This window comes from Pinus tabuliformis, chromosome 1_2 (genome assembly GCF_031772625.1).
Source record: "Pinus tabuliformis cultivar Carrire ecotype Pingquan chromosome 1_2, CPIR1, whole genome shotgun sequence".
Taxonomy (NCBI): Eukaryota; Viridiplantae; Streptophyta; class Pinopsida; order Pinales; family Pinaceae; genus Pinus; species Pinus tabuliformis.
In genome coordinates, this window is record NC_142298.1 from 318,079,758 (window position 1) to 318,096,273 (window position 16,516).

The 16,516-nt window shown below is 39.9% G+C and overlaps 1 non-coding gene across 1 annotated transcript; it reads left to right on the forward strand.

Moving 5' to 3' along the window:
• The first annotated feature begins 15,005 nt into the window (after positions 1 to 15,005).
• LOC149205643 (U1 spliceosomal RNA) lies at positions 15,006 to 15,165 on the forward strand. Its single transcript, XR_016253137.1, has one exon. It is a non-coding gene; the product is annotated as a U1 spliceosomal RNA (small nuclear RNA).
• The last annotated feature ends 1,351 nt before the right edge of the window (positions 15,166 to 16,516 follow it).

The window sequence follows — 16,516 nt, forward strand, 5'->3', positions numbered from 1 at the left end:
TCATCAATAGAATAGATGTGAGATGTCGAGTTAACCTCAACATTAGATTAGATGTGAGCCATTGATATATCACAAATATGTAACTTAGACTTCAAACTCATTTAATAGTGGCATTCCAACACTCCACCTGAAGGTGAAATAGGATTTGATAGTATCTAACAATGGGTTACCTTCCCCATTTGTGAATATGGGAGTGTGCTTGTCTTTTAAGAGTAAAAATGCCATAGAATCTCGCCTTCCTTCAATAAGAAGGATGCAGTTCCACATCTCAGTGGGCATCTTTCATAATTGTAAAAGTGGGGGTGCCAGCAAAATAATCGATTGCAAATCCTCATGGCCACAAATGTTATGGTTCCAAAAAATATGGTCAACTCTCCCTAACATGAAGGTTGGGGTGCCGAAATAAGGCGGGTAAAGTAATATGTAACTCCTCTGACCATTGGACAAATTCCAATTAAAGTGTTGAGTTTTGTTACTTATGAGGATCCTTTGATCTGCGATTACTACTAAGAATATTCTAGAATATTCTGCGGAGGTTGAATCCCTACCATCCATCTAATAACTATTGATAATTAAATTAAAATTTTGGAAGCACTATTCGAAAACAAACATGCCTATCGACATAATAATGAAATATATTCAATATAAAATATAAGTAATCAATGTTGATAATGATAATGAGATGCATTTATTTCGCATGTGAAATGTGGGAATTAGAATATAACGTAATATTTGAATATCTCTTGCAATATGCCTAAACCACATTCACTCACTTATAATTCCTTTCAACTAATTGAGTTTGAATTTGAATTTAAATTTAAATAAAACATTTATACAAACCTTTAATACAATAAAAAATAATTTAAAATAATCACAAATCGCTCTGCTGCTGACCTAGTCGTCGCTGCCCCTGCTGACCTAGTCGTCATTGCCCCTGCTGACCTAGCTATCGCTGCCCTTGCATATCCATCCCTCGGCAGCCTCCTGCTGCTGAGGCCAACCAGACCATGTAGCCCTCTGAGGAGGGAGATCCTCACTCTTCCACGCAGCCAGGGAATGAAGAAAATGCAAAAGCCTTTGCATCTCTGATTGTAGAGAATGGAGCTCCAAGGAACAGGCCAACAGTCAATAAATTTGTAAAGAAACTTGAAAGTATCCCAGAGATTTCTCTCCCTCCAGCACTTCCAAGAAGAGCAACCATTTCTCTGGCAGAACGCGGACTTGTTGGATAGTTCACAGGGCTATGGCCTTCACCCAAATCAGTGCAAAAATGGTTGGAAAGAAACTGGAATGCAGCCACATAGGGGAAGATAGCAATACGATTCTGCAAAAGGGGATATTACACATTTCTCTTTGAAACAAAGGAGGACAAAGATCTGATATTTAGAAACAGACCTTACTTCATGGACTCCAGAGGTTTATACCTAAACAGGTGGACGCCAAACTTTGACCCGGAGATGGATGTCCCAAATGCAGTGCTTGTGTGGGTCAGGATCTCGCATCTTCCTCTTCACTGCTGGGAAGACGAATTTGTAAAGGAAATAGGAAACACAGTGGACAAATATATTGACAGATGTGAGCCAAAAGACAACATGCACACGTGTGCAAGAATATGTGTGGAAGTAGATCTTGGAAAAGGCCTCCCAGAGGTAATAAAGATCAAGGTCGACCAGTGGACACACATTCAGTAGCTGGACTACGAGCAAATACCATTTAAATGCAAGGTATGTCACGAGTATGGTCATTTTACACATAGGTGTCTTAAAAAAATAGAGCATGAAAATGTAGAAGAGGAAGAACCTATATGGGAACAAGTGAAAAAGGAAAAAACCTACCAATAAGCAGACAACATCAAATATGTATCAGTCCCAAGAAGCAAATGAAACAACTTCTCAGCCTTCAGCGAAGGTTACTCCTCCTGATCACACAACCTCAAATCCTTTTGAGCCATTAGAAGATTCCTTTGATCCACCCTCTCCTAGATCCCCTCCCTCAAACCCTACCTCTTCAGCTCTAATATGCACCCCCAACCCTATATCCTCCCCTCCTCCACCCTCAGTGGACCGCATTCTTACTAGAAACAAAGCCAAAGAAATCCCCCAAGCCTAGGATCAGCAAAAAAAAGTGGGAAGGAAATCCAATAAAGAAATCGGAGATGAGGTAGTAGCTAAAGAAATGGCTCTAGGAACGCAACAACCAATGAATTCATTCCTTGGGAAACAAACAGGAAGTCATGAAAAAACGCAGCAAAGAGGAAAGGGAGGACCACACCAACACAACAGTAAATAATGATAGCGGTCTCTTGGAATTGTCGCGGCCTTGGCACCTCCTTTAAATTTAATGCAGATAGAGACATTTTATCCAAGGAACAACCAGACATTTATATGATCCAAGAGACCAAACTAAACAAGCAAGAAAATCAAAAAAATGATTCAAAAACTAAAAAATTATGAAGAAGTAGCGTTAGAAGCCATAGGTGCATCAGGAGGAAACAACACTATTTGGGATAAAAGAAAATGGGAATTAATGACCCAAAAAATCAATAGACACTGGATTCGAACAGAGTTGAGGAATCTCAATACAAAAGAACAGTATAGCATTATAAATGTGTATTCTCTGAATCATTATAGAGAGAAAGAACAATGCTAGAAATCAGTTAAAGAAGAAATAGTAGAGAGACAAAGTGGCACTTAATCCTGGGAGGAGACTTAAATCTGATAAGGAATACAGAAGGAAAATTTGGTGAAATATTCCACAACAATCCGTCAAGAGAAGCTCTTGAAGGAATAATATAAGAACACAAATTAATAGACATTCCGCCAAGCAATGGAAAATACACTTGGAACAACAAAAGAATTGGAAAAAACAACATAAAAGAAAGGTTGGACAGAATTCTTATTCATGAAAGCATAGCAGTTTCTTACACTCTTGTGAAAAGTAAAATTGTTCACAACTCAGCTTCAGATCACAAGCCGGTGGTGCTAACCTTGGGAAAGCTGGAAAATCAAGGACCCCTTCCCTTCATATATAATTCAATATGGGATAGCAAGGAAGATTTTAACAAACAAATAAAGGACAACTGGAAACAAAGTGTCACAGGATCTCCCCGATATGTTTGAGAAACTAAGCTAAAGAACCTAAAGATGCACTTAAAAATTTGGGCAAGAGAAAATGATCTCCGGGACAAAGCTAGGAAAATCGAATTGCAAAAAAGAATGGATAACCTAGGCAAGGAAAAAGAGAACAAGGAAGAAAGTAAGCAAGATTATATACAAGAAAAGGAAATATACCTCGAAATATATAAGCAAAATAGGCAAGAAGAAGAGGAAAGCAGACTGAAATCAAGATGCCTCTAGCTAAAATCTGGAGACAAAGATACAACCTTCTTTCATAATACAATGAAAATAAGGAGGTCAAAAAATTAGATTGAATAGATTCAAGTAAATGGTAAAGAAATAAAAGGAGTTGAAGCAGTAAAAAACACAGCCCATAAACGCTTTAAAGAACTCCTCTCAACAAGTGACCAGTAGGAAGCTAATGAAGAAACCTTGCAACATATTAAAATGAAAAAAGTGACCAGCAAAATAGGGAATTAGACAAAGAAATTACTGAGGAAGAAGTCAGAGAAGCTGTGTCGATTCTCCATCTTGACAAGGCACCAAGTCCAGATGGGTTTACAATGGCCTTTTACAGACAACATTGGGAAATCATCAAAAAATACCTAATGAGAATGCTCAAAAATGCTTTCAAAAAGAAAAGGTTGGAGGAAATACAAAATCCTCCTTCCTAGCCCTCATTCCCAAAGAACCCAATCCTACAACTTTTAACAGATATAGGCAAATCTCCCTTTGCAACTCGTCTTATAAGATTCTTACCAAAATCCTAGCAAACAGAATGAAAAAATTACTTCCGGAAATAATTTCACAAAACTAAGGAGGATTTGTCCCCAAGAGGCAAATCACAGACAATGTGATAATTGTTCAGGAGGCCATCCACAACAGTATCCAAAGAAAGGAGAGAGGAATGATAGCTAAGTTAGATATGGCTAATGCTTTTGATAGAGTTAACCATAACTTTCTTGCAGCAGCTCTCAAAAGGTTTGGTTTTTCATCAAATTTCATAGAGATTATCCAGGGATGTATATCAAATCCTTGGATAGCTCCTTTAATCAATGGTCGGCCCAGTAAATTTTTCCAAAGCACACGAGGGCTGAGGCAAGGTTGTCCGCTTTCTCCATTCTTGTACATCATCATGGCTGAATCGCTGAGTGCTATGCTGGAAAATCAGAGAAAAGAGAAAAAAATAACAGGGATCCAAATCTCAAGAGGAGTCAAAGATATAAGCCACTCTCTCTTTTTAGATGATACCCTTCTCATAGGCAGGGCATCATGCATCATAGTAAAATGATTCAAAAAAGTCTTAGATGAATTTCTCCTAGCCTCAGGAGGAATTTTAAACAACACCAAATGCAGAATTTATTACTAGAATACCCCAACAAAAACAATGCAGCATATCTCTCAAATACTAGAAATACCGTTACAAAAAAATTGGAGCCACTTCACTTATCTCGGGCTGCCCTTAGCAAAGGAAGTGGTAAAATCAGAAGTTTGGAACAGACAAGTGGAGAGAATGAAGGAAAAAATTAAGAATTGGGGAGTGATGTGGCTCAACCTAGCAAGAAGAGTGACACTTATTTAAGCACTTCTCTCGGCCCTGCCCATATATCAGTATGCAATCATTATGGCTCTAGCTAGCGCCCACAAGCAAATGGAACTGATAATTAGAAGCTTCCTCTGGAAAGGAGGAAAACAAGATAATAAAAAATTCAGCCTTGTTAAGTGGGAGCAAGTTACTCTTCCCTATGAAAAATGAGGTATAACAATTCGCCTGCCATGACTAATGAACATTGATCTATGGACAAAAATTATCTAGAGAATGATAAATGGGAATGGTCACTGGTGGGAAAAAGTACTAACAATGAAATACTTAAATTGTCAAAGAACAAAGATGCTCATTGATGCTAGTCCAGACAGGCCATGCACCCAAATCTGGAAATTGGTTAAAAGGATAATTCCTCTTATTAGAGAGCAAATATCCAAAAATACAGGGAATGGCAAAACAATTTCTATCTGGGAGGATAAAATAATGGGGAAAACCCCCTTAAATCAGCATCAAAATCTAAGGGGACTTCAAAGATGGATGGAAGGGCAAAGTTTTAACACTCTTTATTCTATTTTGGATTGGGATCAGAATAACTGGGTAAGATGGAAAAAGTTGGCTACACCACTAAGACTAAAAAGTCAGTGGGAAACTTTAAAAGCCCGTCTAGCAGGGGTCGCGCCCATCAACAAAGAAGAGCAGGATGACTTTGTTTGGGACCCAAATGGAGGGGATTACATAGTGAAATCAAGGTACAAATTCCTCCAAAATCTTCACAATCAAAATGACTGGAGCCCTTGGAAGGCAGCTTGGAACTCAGAGAGTCTACCCAAAATTAAATTCTTCACCTGGAACCTCCTCAAAGGGAAAATTCTTACCTTTGAAAATAAAAATAAAAAAGGAATACAAGGGCCCTCAAAATGTGTCATGTGTCAAAAGGAGGAAGAAACAATTCAACACCTCTTCATTAACTATACAGTGACAAGAGAGTGCTGGAAATAGGCAACAAGCCCTTTAGAAATAAACATAAACCCAACAATTCAGTTGACAACTCTTCATAAAAACTGAGACAAAAGCTATCCATATACAAAGAAAAAAAGGCAACAATAAATAGGATATGGAGATGTCTCCCTTCAATCCTATGTTCGCAAATTTGGTTAACCCGAAACAAATGCATTTTCAAAGAACAAAAGCCAAATCTAGGCAAGATCCTAGCAAAAGCTTGGAGCCAAGTTGTAGAGATCATAAGTACAAACGGAATCTCAAAAATGGACCAAAACAATTTATAGCAAGAAGAGAAAGACTGGTACAGCAAAGCAATGTTAGAAAACAAAGCTAAAGTAGAAGCTACAGCAAAAAATAAAGAACCTCACCCAAACAAGAAATGGAAATTAAGATTGGAGGATAAAGATTTTACAGAATGGACAAAAGAGCAGAAGAGACACATTCTTTTTTTTACGGAGCTGCAAAAAATAATCCAGGTAAAGCTGGGGCAGGCGAAGTTATTCTAGACCCAAATGGAAACAAAATAATAACCTATGAATGGAGCTTGGGAGAAATGACAAACAACAGGGCTGAAGCATACAACCTTCTCCTAGGCACAAGGCTTTTAAACAAAAACGCAATCAAGGACCCTATAATAATAAAGGACTCAGCTATCATAATAGCCACCCTGGATGCCAAAAGGGACTTCAAAAGCATAGCCCTCAACAAAATCTATCAAAGGATCAAAACAAGTTTTGAAATTCTGGGAAATACAACCTTAAAACATGTCCTAAGAAACCAAAATAAGGATGTTGATAGCCATGCCAACAAAGCAATTGACCCGCCAGTCGGGATTGTCAAAGAGAATAATGAACTTTACGAAGAAAGTATCCCTTGACCCCCACACCTAGTATGAGGATCAAGAAAGTACTCTATGCTCCACATGCACTTGTGCAGGCTCCTAGGCGACTTGAGACAGCTTGGCATTCAACAGCGACAAGCCTCTCTTCAACGGAGAGCAATAAACCAGGACCAAAAACCACAGAACAAAGAAGAAATACCACAAAGTAAGAGTGAGGAAACATATGAAAATTTATCGCACCGGTACCGTTGGATCGCGGAGATCAATGGTCGAGAATCAACTCCAGTTGCAGCAGAAGAGGATCTCAGAAATGTCGTCGCATCCGTTGATGGAGGCAGATCTATGGCCATCGGGCGATATCTTGCTCGAGAGTTAGTCAAAGGAAAAAGGCGGTATTTAAATTAGGTATGGTATTTCGAGCAGAGCATAAGTGGTAAGTGGTTTCAGATGAAGACCACTCGATACCACTTACTGATGGACACGTTGCAAGAGGGTGGCATGAGAATACCACTTTATCGGGTGGGTATTCTCCATGCACTTTGCCCGCCCGATATCCGTGCTAGCCATTGGATCTATCAAGTGTGGATCGACGGTGGTGGTGTGTCGTGCATGTTGTTTGACTAGTCAGAGCTGACGTAGGTTTTGCATGGAATTCCGCACCAAGGCTTCAGAAAAGTGAAAATAGTTATAACTCGTGTGTTTGTGTATAATCCGAATTTTCGAGGCTTATGCATTTTGGTTGTTCCTGCCTCTTCCAAAGTTAAGTGCGGGTTTGGTCTCTGAGTGAGGCTTTGGTTTTCAAGTTAAATTTCGGAAAGTTTTCCCACAGTTCAGTTTCTCAACAACAGTACCTTCTTTTTGAAGTTTTGGGATTCAGGGCGGCAAAAGTAGCTGTGGGGACTACGCTCCCATTTGCGCACTACTTTTGAACTTTCCCTCCCCTGATTGTACAATGAACTAGCTTCCTTTCCCTTCTTTTTTCTTTTTGCAATATATAAAAAGTAACCGATTGTGTTAAAAAAAAAAAAAAACAAAACAAAACAAAAAACAAAAAACTTTGAAAAAAAATATGAAACTCTAATATTGGAAATTAATTTAAATTCAAAATTTAAGTGACTCATATACTATTTTAATTTATGAAGAATTTTATTTCATTGAAAAAAATGTATTATAAATTTTATTATTAGAAGTATTAGAATGCATATATAGAAACAATCAAAATATATATATCTGACATGCCATACATCAAACTGAAGATATCACTGTCATGTGTTCACAAGATAACATACAACACAGTCATAACCTTATACTGAAGATATTTGCCCACACATGGTAATTTCTTACTTGACACTTCATTGACCAAGGGCTCTCAGTACTAACCCAACACAAACTATCCATCCAGAACTTAGATTAAGGTTCTGACCTTGCACTCCTTCATGTGCAATTTGTTGTCCCAAAACAACGTTGAACACATGATTGGGCTTCCTCTATTCAGCGTATAGGATCCTTCTTCAACAATGGATGTAGGGCGACATCTAGTCCTTCTTTTGCTACGGAGTAAGGCCTGCGGTTAGGGCACACCTGGACAATGACTAGGGCACAAACTAAACTGCGGATTTAGCCTCATAGATCAACACTTAGGGCATGTCTTCCACGTCTAATTAGGCCTCATCCTTGGCAGCGGCTAGGGTACGTTGAGGCCTCCTTTATACATCATTCATATGCGTTTATAGTGTTGTGTTAGTCCTTCTATTCTCTGCGGCTAGGGCACAACATGACCCTCCTTTCTTTGCAGTTAGATGTCTTTTCCTAGGACAACGTTTAGGGCTTTTAAGGACAATTGCTTAGGGTCTCTTCTAGACCTGTGTTTAGGGTAGTTAGAAATTCTCCTTGTTTCACTATAGAAGTCTCCTCCATGATTGCGTTAAGGCTTCTTCATTGACTACATTAGGGCTTCTTCATTAGGGCAGCGTAGAGCCTAGGGCACTCCCCCTAGATCTCTCCTTCATCAAAACCCAAAATAGAATGAAGAGAGAGATCACAAGAGTGTGAGTGTGAAAATGACTTGAAGGCCACCTCTATTTATACTAAAATGTTTAGCACAAGTGGGGGAAGTTTGGTTGCTGGCCAACCTAGTCGAATTGTCTTATAACACAATTAAATTCATAACTCCATGAATACTTATCGGAATCGGATGATCTTTAGATCAATCCTACACCTCTCGATGAGAGGGATCCAAGAAAAATATCAGCTGCCATAAATAAGATGACCCACATGGAGTTTGGCACTAGTTTCCAATTTTAACACTCCCTCTCAACTAGGGAGAACTCCATCCGTTGATCCATATGTCCGATTGTACTATCTCTACCATCAGTGCCATGCACTGCTCTGCTTTGCTGAACCATGAAGAAGAAGAATTGATCGAGAATATATCATGCCATTCTCTACTGACCTGAAGTCAGTTTTGTTGATCCCAAATCAATATCACAAGAGAGTGTCTCAAAACACTCATATTGATCCCAGATCAATGGAGGTCATCCTAGCATAGGGAGTATGGTAGATACAACGATGCGTCCATTGATAGTACTATTATGGTCCCTAACCCCATTTCCCTGCTCATTGGCCAAGTGAGAGGTACTTCCCATGATTCCTAGACTGCATGGGTAGGATGCCTCGACAAGAGAACCATTCATCTTGTCCCTAAGTCGCCTTGGGGTATCACAGGGGAAGGCTGAGCCATTCACCTTGTACACGGTGCACCATTAGGGGAGGGTGAGTCACCCTATGGTCTCTTATTGCTCCAAGCAGTACCCCAAGTCCCCCAAAGCTCCCAGAGCTCAATGCATGCATCATGTAGTACCTTTATAAGAAGGTCTCTCAACGACTCCAAGTCGTTCGGGAAATTCACAAATTTGACCTTTCCCTGGGGCTTTGACAAAATTTCTACGACATGTACATCAGTCTCAATGCGATAGAGCCTCCTCGATCATTGACGTACCATATCCTAGATAAGGTAGTATCTAATGTCTATATGTTGGAGCAATCATAGAATACGGGATTCCTTAACAATCGAATCCCCCCTGGTTGACACAGAGGATCCCAGTGGTATCCATCATGTGTACGAACAGCTCGCTAAAGAGCTTCCACAACCAAGCAGCTTCACACGATATCATACTCGTAGCTATGTATTCGATATCAGTGGTGCTTATATCAACCGACTTTTGCTTCCAGCTCATCCAGGATATCGAACAGAACCCAAAGTGAACCAGCACTTAGAAGTGCTCTTGCAATCCTCTACACTGCCTGCCCAGTTAGTATCAGAATAATTATGTAGCTTCACATTTCTGGCAGTGTATCTCAATCCATGAGGGATTGTGCCCTGAAGATATCTCAAAAGATTCTTGGCACTAATCTAGTGAGGCTCAACCATATATGAGCTCATCGTGCTAACTGCAAAACATATGTCCAGACGGAAGTTCACCAAGAACATCAATGCTAGTATGAGTTTGTGAAACTCAGAGGCATTTCCCAAATCTGGTCTGGCATCACTACCACATAACTTCTTAAAGTTAACCTCCATCGAGGTAGTCACAAGCTTGCAGTTCACCATTCCAAATCTGGAATCCAACTCCCTCTTACTTCTGTAAATGAAAAGGTCTACACATGTTAGAAAGAGGTCATCCTCATAATGTTCGGTATGAGAGGTCTATTATCCACAACCTTCAAGCAATGGTTTCGATCGACTTCACTCCTAGTGAATCTCAGCTTCATCAGACAGCTATTAATCCTCTCATACTACGCCCAGGGTGTTTTGCCTCAAGCCATAGAGGGCTTTATTCCACCTGCATACATGAGATTCTTGATCATGAATCTCAAACCCCTCGGGTTGTTCCAAACATGTGGACCTACTACATGAGAGGAATGGTTCCCTTGTAAGATTTTCCTCTGGTACATCTCAGACATGTACCTTCATGCTCTTTTTGAATTCAGGCATCCTAGTCACCATCTAACTCACATCGGGTAAGGTCCTATAATAAGTAGACCTTTGGTGCTATAGATGAGATATGTCAACTAACATGATCCCCAATGGACCATCCTGCAACTTGATACAAATTGCCAAAACCCTGAATCCATGACTAAAAGCATCTTTGAAAAATTCATTTTCAAACACATACCTTTCCATCGATGAATGCCACCTTGAAACCTTTGACTTCCATTACTGAAATGGACACCAAGTTCTTCTTGCAATCAGGTACATAAAGAGATTTTCGTAAATGAATCAAGTTACCCTAATTCAATTGAGGGGTAACATTCCCTACACCCTTTCCGGGATAGATGGCATCGGCTCCAAGTATAATGCCACGATTGTTTCCATCTCTAGTAAATTAGAGAGATCACCCTTCTATCCGATGAAGTGCCTTGAACACTACAATCAATAAGCCAAATTCCCATACAATCTGAAGGATAGGGCCAATACAAGATAATGCTTCTTTATCTTATCAGAAACAACATTTGATTCTTCATACTTGGGGTTCCTTGCTTTCTTTGAAGAGTCAGTCATTTCCTTGATGACCTGCATTACCTATCATTCCTCTGATCATTGAATATGTCCCTGGAATGATTGTTATCTTCATCAAGAGATGTGTCCCTGCCATTTGGACACTCCTTCGCATAATGGACGAACTTATTGCAAGCAAGGCATCTGCCTTTCCTTCCACCCTTAGATCTGGACTTCCCATTGAAGTGATTTTTAGGTAGGCCATCAGAAGCTTCCGTTGTGCCATTCTAATAATAGACTTTGCTTCAACTTCACCCTTGGTGAATTTGAAGAGGGATGAGGAATCCACTGATCCTATTGTCCTTTCCCAATTGTCTCCGATGATTTCTCTTTCACTTTTGCTTAGGCTTTTTCTTCACCTTAGCTCTGATACCATGTTAATTTTAGGTATGTTCTATGCTTAGAGCAATTTATTTCAGCTTTCACAATTAGCTCAATATCTTTTCCAAATTAGCAATCACATCAACATTAAATTAAACTGCATATAGAACATAAACATAAATCACAGAAGACAAGCTAAGACAAGAGGACATAATATGTGGCGTTAGCCAAGGACAAACCCCAATGTGGGGAAACCCTTGATCAATTCTTCTTATATGTTCTTCAATAGTTCAGCAGAGAGAGAGAGAGATAGTAGATTTACAATAGAAGTCAACACTTTGGCGTATGAGAGAGATAGTTTATTCCCATGTGCCATATTTTGGCTGCATATCTTTCCATTGGATATATACATCTCAAATGATGTGGTATCATAGTCGACATTAAATGGTGGCCAATACTACTTCTGGCTTTATCCAAATGGACCCTTCTTCATCAAGTTCAAATGGACTAGTTTGCACTTTGTGGTCCAATCACACTTTCATCTTCAAACAAGACACATGAAACACGACATGTATCTTGAAGTGGGTTGCGAGAGCCAATTTGCAAGAACCTTGTCCAATCTACCTGAGGGTCTAATAAGGTCCCTAGAATTTTAGTGAGAGCCTCTGATGGTTTTTGTCTTCGAGAGTTGCTTATTTATAGGGTTGAAGGTGAAACACCTAGTCCCCTTCTTGGAGCGATGCCAGTCAGCTTTTTGTTTCATGCCATTTTTTGAGCCAGAACCAAATTGTCCTTAAGTGTGTAGAGAATAGCTACTTTGGTGTGAAGCATTTGTATGTGCAATCCTATTCACGGAGTTTTGATGTGCTTTGTAAATATGATGGTCTGCTCGGCAACGTTATTCCACACAAACGCACTTTTTTTAGCACGGTTGTTAAGGTGGTTACCATAGTTATTCACAAACTTGCTTTAGTAGCATGTTAGTCCCAGGAAGCCGTGCAAGGTCTTCGAGGTCTTATTTTGTGGCTAATCCTATGTAGCTAGAACTTTCTTTGGGTCCACTTGCGGGGCCTTCTTGTTGACAATGTGACAGAAGTATTTGACCTTTGAAGCCCCAAAGACATCTTTGCCAGAATGTGTAAGGATCAACTGGTGGACTTCAAGGAGTTATAGGGCCTATCAACATGTTCCACATGGGAGTCCCAAGTTTTTTTGTAGATCAAGCTATCATTAAAGAATGCAAGCACAAAATTGCACGGGAAGGGTCATAAAATCTTGTTCACGAGGCTCCTAAAGGTGGACGAAGCACTACAAAGTCAAAAGGGCATCACTGAAAAATCATAATCGCATTCATGTGTGTGAAAGTTTGTTTTAGGGATGTCTATTTCCTTCATCCATGTTTGGTGGTATCCTAAGTAAAGGTCCAGGTCAACGAAGAACTCGTCTCCATGAAGCTCATCTAAGAGATCATTGATAACCAATCTAGCAAATTTGTCTTTGGTGATCCACTGGTTGGGAGCCCAAAAGCCAAGGCACGTGTGCCAACTAACTTCATTCTCAAATACCAAGACCACAGTTAGTGAGGAAGGGATCTTATTGGGATGTATGACTCCAGTCTCTGATAGTTCATGAATGGTCATTTTCCATTTCATTTTTCTATGCAAGTGGGTGTCTACGGGGACACATATTGGGTGGTTGACCACCTAGAACCGAGAGGAGGACATGGTCATGCTCACCACATGAAGGTCGCAATGCACATGACGTTTCAAATACCAATCGATGTTTAATTAGTACCATATGCAAATCATTAGGAATCTCTTGTGGGGGACCACTCACAACTCATATGACATTGAATTGGGCAGTAAAATTGGAGTGGCCTTTCTCCGATAGCTTCTCCATACGAGAAGACTTGATGATTTCGAGGGAGCCAAACTTAATCCCCTTGAGTGCATGCTCGTGCCCTTCCTTATCGAAGATCATGTATAATTGCTTAAAATCAATTGTAACATGCCCCAAAGCATGTGATCATTTGACACCGAGCATTGTTTGATAATCACCCATTTCAACAGCAAACATGTGAGATTTGAGCTACTAGCCTGTGATATGAGGTTTCACATCGCCCTCCACACTTCACTAACTTACAAAATGAGAGATTAGTGACTACATGGCTAGACAAGTTAGTCACCACAATTATTTCATGTGGATTACTACTAGATTTGAGCAATTTTAAGTGACCCCACTAAAAACGACTAACTTGAACGAAATCCATGCATGACGTGGACATAACAATTGGTTTCTTCTGCCACTCTCCTATGGATAAAATTATGGGTGCCGTCGTGGCGAATGAAAACAATCACCTTGTAGTTCTTTACATAACAAATCAACTTCAAAAGTTTGGGGTGCAAAAAAATGTTGGATAAGGCAGAGAGGAAAGTTTGAGGATCCTCACGAGGAGCTTCTAAAGTTGGTTATTCCCAAGGAGGAGGGCCCTAGTGATTGGAACTCGAGGTCAGGAGTGTAGCACGATTGGCCTTTGAAGGAAACACGTGCTTGAAATAGTTCATGTCCTTTACATTTGTGCCTAGGGAAATTGCTACCCATCATGATTGCAACAAAGTTTGAGGCATTGGTGTTCTACCATTTCTGCCCAGTAAATGGGAATTGAGGAGGGTGTTCTGTTTCACTGCCCTTGTTCTCTTGTTCCAATCATGGATGATTGCCTTATAAAAATCTTTAATCTCTAAATTGGAAGCATTTGCAGGGTCAAGAATCACAACAACTTTTACCACTTGCCCCTGTCGAAGTGTAAAATTCGTAAAAACGTTATCCCTAGTTGACTTTGGATTTTTTTATTCCATTTTACTGCCCTTGTTCTCTTGTTCCAATCCTGGATGATTGTCTTATAAAAATTTTCAATCTCTAAATTGGAAGGATCTGCAGCGTCAAGAATCACAATAACTTTTCCCGCTTGCTCTTATCGAAGTGTAAAATTCGTAAAAACGTTATCCCTAGTTGACCTTGGATTTTTTCTTTCTTTCTTATCTTCTTCCCACCTTTTGGCTTTAGACTAATTTGCTTTTTGGTTCACTGTCGGTTGTGTTAGTGTTGTCTCATGCGGAGTTACTTGTGTGTGTGTGTGTGTAGAGATGAAGGAAGCCTTTGGAGGATCCCCCTTCTTCCCCATAACATCTGGATGAGGAATGGCACGAACCATTAATCGTAAGAGTTACTCATAACTCTAAGGGACTCACCTTGATTTGAACATGTGATCTCCCTATCGACAACATGTCTTTGGCAGCTGGTCCCACCGATTGCGCAAAGCATTAGGGCTAAAGTTACGAAGATCTTGCACCTACCCCCAAGAATATTGCGTAGATAGGTGCATATCCAACCCCAAGAATTACTGTGCGGAAAGGCAAACATCCACAATAATAAAGAGCAGCACTAGCATGTCACTAGAAATGAGGGCCATATATTGAATATAATAATAATGAAGTAGGAAATTAGAGAGGAAACAATTGATTGGATATTAATATGGTAGGGCTATATCCCACATGCAAAGGGTGGATGAGAGTGATAAAAGGAAGGGGTATAGAAGGGGAAGATGGAAAGTAACAAAACATACTTACCTGGGCGAAGTGAATCGATGATCACGAAGGTCGATGGCCTAGGAAGGCCACCTCTATTGCCCTTGGGAGGAGGGTTTACCTAGCATCTCCCACTTAGGAGAGTGCACATCATAATTTGTGGCAGCGGAGGCTCGCGTTCGCGCAGCCTCCACACAATACTAAAAACAAAAACAAAATGTGACAGCTCCCAATATTTCTGGTTACTGGATAAAATCGTGACAACTGCGTGGTCTCTGATTTGATTTTGATAGAGAGGTGCTAGAGGAAACCATCTCAAAATCCTTGGATGGTTGAGAGAACGTTGTTCGTTATTGTTCTGAACGCCATGCCGTGTGCAATAGTTAGTTACTTCCTTTCATAGATTGAAACCAGTGTTCCAATCTACTCATTCATAGATTGATACCAGCGTTCCAATCTGTTCTGTTTTCTATAAACACGATCCGAGCCCCATCGTCGATGGATTGATTGTTTGTCGTTTCCAACTAATTACAATTTAGAGTTAAAAATTAGAAGGTTGTCTTCAATATTACTTCGTACACTTCTCGCTCAACTGTAGTCAACTTGGTCAGCTCTCTCGCCTGGGAGACACGGGTTCAAGCCCCAGCAATGCTGCAATTTTCTTTATTTGTACACTGTAACCCGAAAAGTTTCACAGCAAGGCAAACGTTTCTTGTTTGTTTGCATTCTCCTAGTAAACTGTTGGATCGCCATGATATGTTTTCCGACGCAGTGTTTGTGCTCCTAATCCTTTTCAAGGAAAGGAAAAAAACACGATATTTCTAATTCCTATTTGAAATAGAAATTTGTATATTTAGTGTTTGAAATAGGAATTTGAATATCGATTGTATATTTACTGTTTTAAATCGAAATTTGAACATACATTGATTGTATATTTACTGTTTTAAATCGAAATTTGAACATACATTGCGAATGCGCCGAGCACTGAGAAAAAGTTGTGTCAATGTCAAAGCCTAACCCAAAAAGGGCTAGGGCTATAATTCTGCTTGTTGTTCTTCCTCCAGAAAGCCCAATTACTTCACACATCAAACGGATTTTTCCCTCTAGGCTCTTCTAACAAAAACTTGGATCTTGATCTTCCCCATGGAAAAACCAAAAATGAAACAGCACAGATTTATCAGCATCTGTCCTGCAGTTTTAGGCCGGTTGCTGTGGCTAGTCTCCTCATTGGGTGTTAATATGATAGCCCACCCCATCCCTATGTGGTAAAACCACACCTGTCCAAACAGATAAAGCTTGCTCAGGATGCTCATCAGCGGAAAGATTGAACTCTACATATGCGTGTTGAAATTTTCTTTTAGTTGCTTGATCCTTTCCGAGAAGATTGGGGAAAGGATCTAATTCTGGAGATTTACACTTTGCTATTGATCTAGTCAGCTATCTTGGAATCTCCCAAAATTTGAATTATGTAGACCCCTTTTCCCGTTGCCAGCCTTATCCGCAACCACAGAGAATTCAGTTTTGCCCAGTTATGTGTGCCCTCTC